The following is a 13351-nucleotide window of genomic DNA, read 5'->3' as shown; positions in this document are numbered from 1 at the left end:
TGTGAAAGCATGGGAATGCTTTAGTCCTGAAGACAGCATTAACTGTGGAAAAAGACTAGAAAAGCAATGGTCCTGTCCAAACAAGTCCCTGCTCTGTGATGTCTAAGGTCTATAACCTTATATCCACCTGGTTAGCGCTCTAGGTAGCACTGAAACTCATCTAGCCTACTGGGGCATACACCCTAATTAGAACAGTAGCAGTGCCTCCTACAGGAATAACCTGCATATCCCAAACATTTTATTTAATTAATTAAATAAAATTTATATACATATACTTAAATATATATATATATATATATAGGACTTCCCAGATGGTAGAATAGTAAAGAATCTGCCTGCCGAATGCAGGAGATGCAGGAGACTCAAACCCTGGGTTGAGATTGAATCCCTGGGATTCAATCCCTGGGTCGGGAAGATCCCCTGCTGAAGGAAACCCATGGACAGAGGAGACTGGTGGTCTATATTGTCCATGGGGTTGCCAAGAGTTGGACACGACTTAGCAAACTAAACAACTGCTCTGGACAATCTGGACCGTTTCTTTCTCTTCCAAGCTCAGGATAGCCCATTCCCAATTTCCTGTTGACAACAAAAAATGAGAATCTAGCCTTTAATCTGCAACACCTATGGCTAAAGAGAAAAACTGTTCTTAAATTTCCAGTTGAGAGATTATGCAGAGGGGCATAATCACAGGTCTTTGATCACTCAGCAAATCACAGAACCTGTAACAGATTTCAGAAAGGAATCATAAGAAAGCACTCAGTCCTATAACTTGGGCAGGCTCAAAATGAAACTGGAATCATTTTCCATATTTATTATAGGGCAAACAAGTAACAGACTTTTTTTTTTTAACTTTTTCAACCAATTATGAAAGATGGTAAGCATGCAGTTTTCTTGGGATACTTTGGATAAGGCCTTAAATAAGCATGATTTGTTCTAAAGTCAGGTAGATCATTTGTTATCCCCATTCCACATTTTACATTTTTTAAAAAATAAAGCAGGAAATTGCTTCAATAAAATGCCTGGAAGAAAATCAAATATTTTCAAACCATTTCGAGGAAAGGAATTTTTGTAAAATTAAAACTTGCCAAGGGAGAAAGAAGCAAGTAATAGGTAATCCTTAAAATCTCAAAGAGGAAAACAAACAAACAAAAAAAAAACCCGCTATAATGCCTTTATCCATACCATCATGCACCATGATTCAACTCTCCTTCCACTGGGTCATTTATCATTCGTACCTGGACCCACACCAGGATTCTCTCTCACCTCCTACATGACAGGAATCCAAAGGAGGAGAGAAGACAACCTCTTGTCCGCCTCCTTTGGCTGAGGAGAGCATTTTGGCTGTCACTTGCAGCTCTGCTTCCAAGCCAAAAGGGACTGGGGAAGTGCCTAACTGGTTTTATCTTTTTTTAAAAAATTTTATTGTTATTTTTTGGCTATGCAGGGTGGCATGTGGGATCTTAGTTTCCTAACCAAGGATCAAACTTGTTCCCACCCCTCCACCTGGCATGGGAAGCATGGAGTCCTAGACACTGAAGTCCCTGGTTTTATCTTATCTGAGAGTGGAGAATGTGATAGGGAAATGCAATTTATTCAGTTTTCTGTGTCTCCTACAGAGTTCCCTGGGACTCGTGTAGGGAGGCAGAAAAGGATTCCCTCTGTGACTTTTCCTAAGTTCTAAGATGTTTTAAGTAGGTGTCAATTACATTATAATTGAACGAATTCTCATTACTATACTTCTTTACCCTGTTAAAGAAATATAATATTCATTCTCCTTTAAAATGACAGCTGACTGAAGTCATTGTAGTGAATGATTAACTTTGAGTGGATGGTTTAAAATACTAGAAGGGTTTATATTCAATAAACTTACTGATAAATCTGTAAATATTCCCTCTTTCTTCTATCTGCTTCTACTTTCTTTGTATTAATTCTCACATCTTCCCTGATGGCACAGTGGTAAAGATTCCACCTGTCAATGCAGGAGACGTGGGTTAGATCCCTGGGTGGGAAAGATTCCCTGGAGAAGGAAATGGCAACCCACTGCAGTATTCTTGCCTGGGAAATCCCATGGGCAGAGAAGCCTTGCGGGGGACTATAGTCCATGGGGTTGCAAAGAGTCAGACACAACTAAGGAACTTAAACAACAATTATACATTACAGACAACTTGCATTTTCCATTCAACATATTTTTGAGATTTATCCGTGTTGATATATGTCATTTTATTTCTTTCACTTTCATTGCTATATTCTATTCACATTCTTCCCACCCACCTCAGTGCTTTTCTGCTTATACAAATGTATAATTCTCCATTTTTAAAATTCATTATTGATTAGAAGTTGAAATAATAGATCATAAATTTCAATGGCACTTAGTTGAAAATATTAAGAAGCCAGTGAAAGGAGATTTTGAGAACTTCAAGAACCACATTACAATGTATTCTTTCTTTGGAAAGAAATGTAAGGATTAATACTGTATTTGCATCAGATCAGATCAGTGGCTCAGTCATGTCCGACTCTTTGCAACCCCATGAATTGCAGCACACCAGGCCTCCCTGTCCATCACCAACTCCCAGAGTTCACTCAGACTCACGTCCATCAAGTCAGTGATGCCATCCAGCCATCTCATCCTCTGTCGTCCCCTTCTCCTCTTGCCCCCAATCCCTCCCAGCATCAGACTCTTTTCCAATGAGTCATCTCTTTGCATGAGGTGGCCAAAGTACTGGAGTTTCAGCTTTAGCATCATTCCTTCCAAAGAAATCCCAGGGCTGATCTTCTTCAGAATGGACTAGTTGGATCTCCTTGCAGTCCAAGGGACTCTCAAGAGTCTTCTCCAACACCACAGTTCAAAAGCATCAATTCTTCGGCGCTCAGCCTTCTTCACAGTCCAACTCTCACATCCATACATGACCACAGGAAAAACCATAGCCTTGACTAGACGAACCGTTGTTGGCAAAGTAATGTCTCTGCTTTTGAATATGCTATCTAGGTTGGACATAACTTTCCTTCTAAGGAGTAAGCATCTTTTAATTTCATGGCTACAGTCACCATCTACAGTGATTTTGGAGCCCTCAAAAATAAAGTCTGACACTGTTTCCACTGTTTCCCCATCTATTTCCCATGAAGTGATGGGACCAGATGCCATGATCTTCGTTTTCTGAATGTTGAGCTTTAAGCCAACTATTTCACTCTCCACTTTCACTTTCATCAAGAGGCTTTTTAGTTCCTCTTCACTTTCTGCCATAAGGGTGGTGTCATCTGCATATCTGAGGTTATTGATATTTCTCCCGGCAATCTTGATTCCAGCTTGTGTTCCTTCCAGTCCAGCGTTTCTCATACTAGTTACCAAAAATTTAAGTGAAATCTATATGCATATTTTTTTCTATCCTATCAACAGAAAATAGCTTTTCTAAGTTTGTTTACTAAAAATGGCCAAAAAAATTGTTAAAGGTTTACTTGAGTAAGTAATTATGTTTGCTAAAATGTTTGCTGCAGAAAATTGTTTACTTTATAAATTAGGTTTGCATAGGAGGTTGATTTTGCTCAATAACTTTTTCATATTTAATCATTGTCACCTCACTGCTAATGTAAAACACTGAACTTTTTTTTTCCCTGCTAAGCCACATGGCTTGTGGGATCTCAGTTCCCCAACCAAGGATTGAACCTGGGCTACCACGGTGAAATCCTAACCACTGGGCAACCAGGGAACTCCCTAAACTTTTTCTTATTAATGTGGGATATATAATTGATTATAAAGTATAATTAATAGATAAGGGTATTCCTCCTTGTAACCAAGTAAAAAAAAAATGAATAAAGAGCTCAAACAGATTGAAATCCACCCAAAATCTCAATTTTCCAGAAAACAATTATACCAATGAACAAAATCATTTTTCCATTTTCTGTTAAGATTAATTTAGGCTATTTTTATTTTATTCACTATTACAGTGTTTCTCTGACCATTCTAGTACATATTACCAAGAGCACATGTGAGAGTTTCCATTTCTAGAATATATTCCTAAAAATGGAATTGTTGGGTCACAGGGTATCTTCATCTTTACTAGAGTTTGCCAAATTCCTTTTCAAATTGGATCTACCAATAAACATTGAATATTTAAACACATCCCTTGGTACCCAGATAATCACAATGGTGTGATCACTCACCTAGAGCCAGACATCCTGGAATGCGAAGTCAAGTGCACCTTAGGAAGCATCACTACGAACAAAGCTAGTGGAAGTGATGGAATTCCAGTTGAGCTATTTAAAATCCTAAAAGATGATGCTGTGAAAGTGCTGCTCTCAACATGCCAGCAAATTTGGAAAACTCAGCAATGGCCACAGGACTGGAAAAGGTCAGTTTTCATTCCAATCCCAAAGAAAGGCAATGCCAAAGAATGCTCAAACTACCACATTATTGCACTCATCTCACACGCTAGCAAAGTAATGCTCAAAATTCTCCAAGCCAGGCTTCAACAGTACATGAACTGTGAACTTCCAGAAGTTCAAACTGGATTTAGAAAAGGCAGAGGAACCAGAGATCAAATTGCCAACATCTGCTGGATCATGGAAAAAGCAAGAGAGCTCCAGAAAAACATATATTTCTGCTATAATGACTGTGCCAAAGCCTTTGACTGTGTGGATCACAACAAACTGTGGAAAATTCTGAAAGAGATGGGAATACCAGACCACCTGACCTGCCTCTTGAGAAACCTATATGCAGATCAGGAAGCAACAGTTAGAACTGGCCATGGAACAACAGACTGGTTCCAAATAGGAAAAGGAGTACATCAAGGCTGTATATTGTCACCCTGCCTATTTAACTTATATGCAGAGTACATCATGAGAAATGCGGGACTGGATGAAGCATAAGCTGAAATCAAGATTGCCGGGAGAAATATCAATAACTTCAGATATGCAGATGACATCACCTTTATAGCAGAAAGCAAAGAAGAACTAAAAAGCCTCTTGATGAAAGTGAAAGAGAAGAGTGAAAATGTTGGCTTAAAATTCAGCATTCAGAAATTTAAGATCATGGCATCTGGTCTCATCACTTCATGGCAAATAGATGGGGAAACAGTGGCTGACTTTATTTTTTGGGGCTCCAAAATCACTGCAGATGGTGACTGCAGCCATGAAATTAAAAGATGCTTGCTCCTTGGAAGAAAAGTTATGACCAACCTAGACAGCTTATTTAAAAACAGAGACATTACTTTGCCAACAAAGGTCTTTCTAATCAAAGCTATGATTTTCCCAGTGGTCATGTATGCATGTGAGAGTTGGACTAGAAAGAAAGCTGAGCACTGAAGAATTGATGCTTTTGAACTGTGGTGCTGGAGAAGACTCTTGAGAGTCCCTTGGACTGCAAGGAGATCCAACCAGTCCATCCTAAAGGAAATCAGTCCTGAATATTCATTGGAAGGACTGATGCTGAAGCTGAAACTCCAATACTTTGGCCACCTGATGCAAAGAACTGATTCACTGGAAAGGACCCTGACACTGGGAAAGATTTAAGGTGGGAGGAGAAAGGGGAGGACAGAGGATGAGATGGTTGGATGGCATCACCAACTCAATGGATATGAGTTTGAGTAAACTCCAGGAGTTGGTGATGGACAGGGAGGCTTGGCATGCTGCAGTCCATGGGGTCACAAAGAGTCAGACATGACTGAGTGACTGAACTTAACTGAACTGAACTGGTACTATTAGATTTTTGAAGTTTTTACCAATTTGATAGTATGCATTTTTTGCATATTATTGTTTTTGTTTGCTTTTTTATTGGTTACCACTAAAGCTGAGAATCTTTTCGTATATATATTAGCCATTTAGTTTCTTTCATCTATGAATTCTTATTCTTTGTGAATTGCTGCTAAGGATGTTTCTCTTTTTCTATTTATTGGTAGAAATTCTTGAAATAGCCTAGATTCTTATATCTCTGAAGGTTTCATATCTTGTGTCTTATCTTTTCACTCTCATCATGGTTATTTTTATTGTATAGAGGTTTTATATTAATGTAATCAAATGTATCAGTCTTTTTCTTCTGCTTTGCAATTTTGTGTCTTGAGGGATCCTTCTCTTTCCTGAAGTCAAAGAAATATTTTCTTCCAAAAATTTTAGAATTTTTCTTCTCACTTTTAAATTGTTAATCCATCTGGACTTTTGTGTGTGTGTGTTGTGAGATAAGAAACTAGTTTTATTTTATTTTTCCATATGGATACTCAGTAGTCCCTGTATCACTTACTAAAGAGTTCATCATTTCCTCAGTGATTTCAAACCAATCATAATATTCCTATTCAGATATGTGTAGGCTTGTTTGTCAGCTGCTTGTTTTTTTCCACTGCTGTTTGTTCATCTCTTTAGCTATTGCTTAGTCGCTCAGTCATACGGGAGACGATTGTCATTTCCTTCTCCACTATTCAGCTATACCAACTACAGCAATTAATACTTTAATTACTATAGCTTTATAAGTTTTTATATCTAGTATAGTTAACAATCACACAACTACCTTCATTTTTCACCATACATTTTTAGCCATATATTTATATTACACTGAAAGCTATGGAAACTTGATTAGACAGAACTCATCCATACAAAGATAATCCACACAGTCCAGATGATGGCCAGTTGCGTGCACTAAGAGTATGAGAAGTTCTGCTTCCAATTAATGCTGAGTTATGAGGAAATTGACTTTCAGGGAGAAGCAGAAAATACTACAGTAACCAAAATAGCCAATAGGTAAAAAAGAGTCAGATGAACTCTGCTTCACTACTATTGTTTTCATGGATAAATCTTTTGAAGTGAGTTTTTGTTGGATGAGAAATGTTTTTACAAAAACTTGTATAAGCTCCCAGATCAGCTTTATTATACTGACCTGATTTTTGAATGAATTTTGAGGAATAATCTGAAGATATTGGGTATTTCTGTTCAACTTTCCCCCTTCAGGACAGAGACAGTCATTATTGTGGAGTTGTGTTGAAATACTTGGGAAACAATCTCTTCAGGAACAGTGAAGCTGAAGTAATGTGAGGTGGCACATGTGATTGCACTGGAATCTGCCCGCAGCTACAGTTCTCATGTAAATTGATCAACATGGTGATGCTTGTTCCAAAGCTGAAAAGTCTTCCCAGAGCACTATCGAACCAAAAGCCTGTGCTTGCCCTCTCTAGACTGTCAACAAAGGCAGGAAGGAAAAGGTCTGGATGGAAACCTTAGCAAGATATCTATGAAGTAATGTTTTCTTAAAAAAAAAAAAAAAAGTGCAAATGGGATGAAAATTCAATTCAAAATGACAAGTGGGCTTGGTACTAAGAGAAGAAAAATATAGGCTGATTTCTTTACCAAAAATAGAAAAGTAAAAAAAAAAAAAATAAAAATATATATATATATATGTATGTATCTACAATTGGGGATTTCGTCAGTTGATTTTCCAAATAATCTGAGAAAATTCTGTGTTTACAATCAAAATTATAAATATTTTAACAACATTGGCAATCTGAACGTTTCTCAAGATTTACCTCTTGGAATATATTTAGGTTGAATTTTATAAAAATGCCATTTTGGTAGGTCAAGAATGGCCGAATATCAGCAGTTCCATAGAAGCAACTCTACAAAACAGGCCAAACTCTGTGAGCATCATGATTTCATTCACCAAACACTTATTGAGGGCCTTAACATGGTCTTTCATTGCAGGCAACTTCCAGTCTCTTCAGAGGTTCCAAAATATAAAAAAATGACTGAAAAACAAAATTGATAAGTGCAATAATAGAGTGAGGTGTGTACATGCGTGCTATGGAGCTTCAGTTGTGTCTGACTCTTTGCCACCCTATGGACCATAGTCCACCAGGCTCTTCTCTCCATGGCATTCTCCAGGCAAGAATACTGGAGTGAGTTGCCATACCCTCCTCAGGGGATCTTTCCTGTATTGGCAGGCGGGTTCTTTACCACCAGCACCACCTGGTAAGCCCTCGAGTGAGGTATGCTGCTGCTGCTGCTGCTAAGTCGCTTCAGTCATGTCTGACTCTGTGCGACCCCATAGACGGCAGCCCACCAGGCTCCCCCATCCCTGGGATTCTCCAGGCAAGAACACTGGAGTGGGTTGCCATTTCCTTCTCCAATGCATGAAAATGAAAAGTGAAAGTGAAGTCACTCGGTCATGTCTGACTCTTAGCGACCCCATGGACTGCAGCCTACCAGGCTCCTCCATCCATGGGATTTTCCAGGCAAGAGTACTGGAGTGGGATGCCATTGCAGAGTGAGGTATAGACTGACACAAAAGAAGATGTGGTGGCTTCAGCTCAGTCAGGTGAGGAAAAGTGTTGCAGAGCAGACAATGTTTGAACTGAGTAATTAGAAAGAAGTTGAGCCAGCTGAGGGATTGGGAGTCTTTCCTTTTGGAGTGAACCATGTATACAAGTTCTTTGATGCAAAATACAGGATAGGAAGTTCAAGTAACGATGCTGCTAAGTCATCGAGGCTGTTTGGATCATGGGAGAGGGGAGGTGGCTGGAAGCTGTAGGAAAATAGGAGTAAAGACAAAAAAAATAAGATTGAAGAGATATTGGGCAGTTGTGGTTTGTGGAGGGCCCTAAATATCATACCATAAAGTAAGAATTTTGACTGCAAAGTAGTCACAAATTCAAATGTCCTCAATCAGATATTGGTGGGTTAATGAAGAATTTAAACTGAGAGATAACATGGTCAACTAACCATTCTAGAAAAATAACAGTGAACTGACTAATATGGAGACTTGCTAAGAGGCTGCAGGTATGAGGAATTGAACTAAGGTGACAATTTCGAGACAGTTTGGAAATGAAATGGACTGGGAGGAGTTAGAGATATGATGGTGATAAATTTGTAAAAAAGCTTAATTTCAGAATATTTTGCTACTATTTGAGTTCTCATAAAATATATTATTTTCCTATTGAAAGTTTCATATAAAAATCACTTCAGTATTAATTCAATCAATTATCATCTAAATATGAGTTTTTATAATCAGTTTAATTGGTCATCCTATTTATTTTTGTTATTGTTGTTGTTCACACTGCCTGTCTTGTGGTATCTTAATTCTGCAACCAGGGACTGAATAGTCACCCTCAGCAGTGAAAGCTCAGAGTCCTAACCACTAGACCACTAGCAAATTCCTCCTAAATGTTAATTTTCTCTTTATTCTCATCCTACAACCCAGAAATCACTACATATGACTTAATCTCAGAAAATAAAGGTTAAGTTTTTCAGGTTAAATTTAATCACTAATAGGAGCAATGAATATTTAAAATTATATATCCATGTGAAAAAGTCAAATAATAATGCTGAACTTTCTAAATTCCTCCAGCTTATTCACTAAAAACTTACCCCCAAAGTTAAAATAAATACTTTTTTTTTTCTAGAAATTTCTTTAAAGGGATTTTTAACTGAGGGAAAACATTGTATGATGTGCTTTATTATAAAGGACAGTGTTGCCTCTGGTCACCAGATGCTATCTGACAGGACTAATGCTTGGCACAGAAACTACTAACACATCCAGAAGCTAATCTTCTTTGAATTCAGCTTCAACTCTCAAAAGCTGGCTGTGGAATACACTGTACTTTGTAATAGAAAATTCACATTTTGAAAAACTGGACAGAGTAGTTACCTCAGATCCACTGTTCAAGACTGCTCCATACATTTCTTTCCACAGTTGAACTAATATTTAAATTTCATGAGCATGTCACTGATTAGAATGTGTGTTACATTTTCCTAAACTTACTCTTCCTTTATATCTCTGTCTTCATCAAAGAGAAGTAACTTGGTTGTCTGATTCTGATGCCAATTTTTATCTTTTGCAATGGGTTTTCCATCTTAGGCCCCACACTCTGTATTTCTCCCACTTTGACTTTTTCTTTAAATGCATCTTTTTGTTCTATTAAAATCAGTCAGTGGTCTGATCGTTAAAATGCTGCTTATAGACTACCATTGTTAAGCTTTCATTACACTGGTTATTAAAGTCAAAAAAAGTTAATAAAATATAGGTTGCTGTTAGACTTGAAAAGATTATTTTCAATCAATATTGAGTTTTAAAAGAAAAAAAAAATCCTCTGTGTACAGTCAGTCACACTTGGCATTTAGTAGTTCTAAAAAAAAAATTTCAGAAAAGGCAACAGCTGGCCAGGAGGTTAAGCCAGATCAATTCTGTATCTGCTGGGCACAGCTAGTTCTTTCTTCATCCCAGTTAAGGAATGTGAAATGCAACATATGAAAGCTGGGCTGCACCAAATTGAAAATTTTATTTCCTAATATCTTAACTACACCTCTGCTTAAACTGCTCCAGATTCATGGCTTAACACACAACCATCTTTTTTGCTCACAATTTTGAGGACCAGCAATTTGGTCTATTCAGCTGGGTGGGTCTTATCTGGTCTTGCCTGGGTCACTCACAATTGCAGCAATCAGGCATGCTGATCTAGGGGGATCTCACTCACAGATCCGGGGCTGGCGCCAGTGATAGATGGGGCCTCTCTCTCCACATGGTCTCTCATCCTCATGGACTAGTCCAGGCTTTTCCACTCAGTGGTCCCAGAGATCCAAGAGAGGGAGAACTCTCATGAAGTCACTTCCTCAGCATTCTACCAAGCAAAGTACAAGGCAAGCCTAAATTCAAGGAGCTAAAAAAATAGTGCCCATCTCTTGACAGGAAAAGATGTAAAGTCACACTTCACAGGAGTGTGCATACAAGGGAAGAATGTGTAGTTACTTTTTTTTCCCAATCTGCTACACTAATCATAGCTCAAAATTCAGAAACAATACAGAAAAAGATTAATCAATTTGATTACATAAAACCTAAAAATCTCTTATATTACAAAAACATTGTAAGCAAATGAAGAAGATTAATGACAAGCTTGAAAAAATATTTATATTTTTGTCTACATCATAGACAAAAGTTTACTATCTCTGTTACATAAAGGACTTCTAAAAATAAAAAAAGGATTGACAACACTATAGAAGATATACTAGAGATATGAACAAATAGTTTGCATGAAAGAAATGTACATGATTGTTAAACAAATGAAAAAATGTTCAACCTTACTGTTAATAAAGGAAATGCAAATTAAACCCAAACTTTGATATTTTTTAATCCATCATGTGAGCAAAAATCTGAACATTTGACAGTATATCTCATGGCAAACAAGTATTCACATAGAGTGCTGTTTGGGGGAATGTGAAATGACATGACTATGTCTACTTAAAGGCCTAGATACAATGACCAACCCAGTAGCAAAGGAGATCCCTTAGTCACCTAGATTGTAGTTTCAATACTTAAATCCTTAAATACTATAATCACATTAAAAAAAGAAGCAAGGTTTCTTAAAAAAAAAAAAAAGCAAGGCTTCTTAAAAAAATAGCTGATTCTAGGTTTCGGATATGATTTTTATAGCCTATATACAGAAAGCAAAGAAGCTATCCAAGACTACTAGTTTTGAGTCAAAAAAGTCAGGAAGAGCATTTAAGAATCTCCCATTTGTCAAGGATGGGAAATCTGAGTATTGATAAGGATAATAACTGCAATTGATTAAAGCATATAATTTATGTTTAAATTGCTGAGTTCATAATGATCATAAAAAATAATGTATTGGGCACTTATGGAGCATGCTGGAGAGCCATCATATTTTGAAACTTGGAAATAAAAAGAAAGATCCAGGACTTCCCTGGTGGTCCAGTGGTTAAAACTTGGGCTTCCAATGAAGGTGATGCCGGCTCAAGATCCATGGTTAGGTAGCTAAGAGCCCACAATTTCTGGGGCCAAAAAACCCCCCAAAACATGAGAGAAGCAATACTGTAACAAACTGAATAAAAACTTAAAAACTAGTCCACACCAAAAAAAGAAAAAAAAAAAAAAAGACCCAAGTATTTAATCTATCTTTCCTATATGAAATCTACCTCAGTATAATCAAAGAGTTGGTGAATGAAGTTCTCCATTATAGAAGTAGTCCTGCTCATATGTAATGATAAAATTACAATATCACCATTTTACAACTGCTAGTGAAATAATGGGTGATTCCAATAATGGATGGATGACTTCATCAAAAAGAAAAAAACAATTATACATTGTAAGCCCTGATAGTATTATACAGGAATACTATGAAGTATTCCTGTCCAAACAATAGGCCTAAATCTGATCAAACCTCTAGATCTAAACACCAACGTATAGGCAGTATAAGAGAAAAGAACATGTGAAAATAAAACCAAAAAAATACATGTAGTGGCAATAAGCAAAACCCAGACTGTGAATCATCCGGTCATTCTACAGATTAAAGGACTCAGTTTATTAAAAAAAAAATTACAAAGAGAAACAAAAGGGAGATGAAGGGGGAACCTATAAAAAAAGACTCAAGGATATATTAACCAATTGCAATTTGTGGACTTCAGATTCTGAGCCAAAAAACAAACTGAAGGTAGGGAGAAAATCCTTTATGAGGCAGTTGAGGAAATTTGCTTTCTGATTAGAGAATTAGTTATTATTATTTAATAACAATAATAATAATTATTATTTTACATACAGACGGTGGTAGTGGTAGAAGATTAAGTGGGTGAGACTACGAACACAAGATTACTAAGAGTTGATAGCTGGTAAATCTGAGTGAGAGCACATGAAGATTTCTTATACTGCTCTTTCTACGTTTTTTGGGTCTGAAAATTTCCACAATACAACATTAAAAAGAAAAAATATATATACATATTTTTTTTAAGATGAGGAAATTCTTATTTTTGAAAGACTCTGAGTAGACATTACTGTGGCTGAATAAAATACCTAGAATTACGGTGATTTATCCCGTGATTATGAGGAAAGCCGACCAAGGATAAAACCAAAACATTCTTGGTAGTAGAGCAGAATAATAGAAATAACCTGGTTCTTGACAACTGAGACACAGAGTAAATCAACCTGGCAGCTGCCTGACCTCTGGAGAGCTGGTTAAATAGTTAACTATCTCTGTTGTTTACTTTTTTAGTTTTGAGTTGGTTTCTGTTGTTTGCAGCAGAAACCGTCCTAACCAAAACAGTGGAGAAGGATGCATTTTTGTGTGTATTTTGAGGTTGTAAGAGTGGTACTGGGTAGTATTTCTGCTCCATTTTACAGAACGTTGAGTGAAAGAGCATCCCTTCATTGTGCGTAGACCGTAGACTTACAAATCTAATGCAGAATTGCCATTGAGGCAAATTCAAAACAAATCCCAGCTACAGTCTGTACTTCAGAGTGAAATGTTGCTCTGCAACGATCAAGTCCTAGTTATTATTTCTTGGTACCTCTCAAGTTCCAAAGGGATTAAACCAGCCAGTATACCACCTTCCACCTACAGTCTACCCTACTTTACCTTAAGTGAACATCTTA

The sequence above is a fragment of the Bos indicus genome, chromosome 17 (genome assembly GCF_029378745.1).
Source record: "Bos indicus isolate NIAB-ARS_2022 breed Sahiwal x Tharparkar chromosome 17, NIAB-ARS_B.indTharparkar_mat_pri_1.0, whole genome shotgun sequence".
Classification (NCBI taxonomy): Eukaryota; Metazoa; Chordata; class Mammalia; order Artiodactyla; family Bovidae; genus Bos; species Bos indicus.
The sequence above is the reverse complement of the archived record's forward strand: the minus strand, read 5'-3'. Positions refer to the sequence as shown.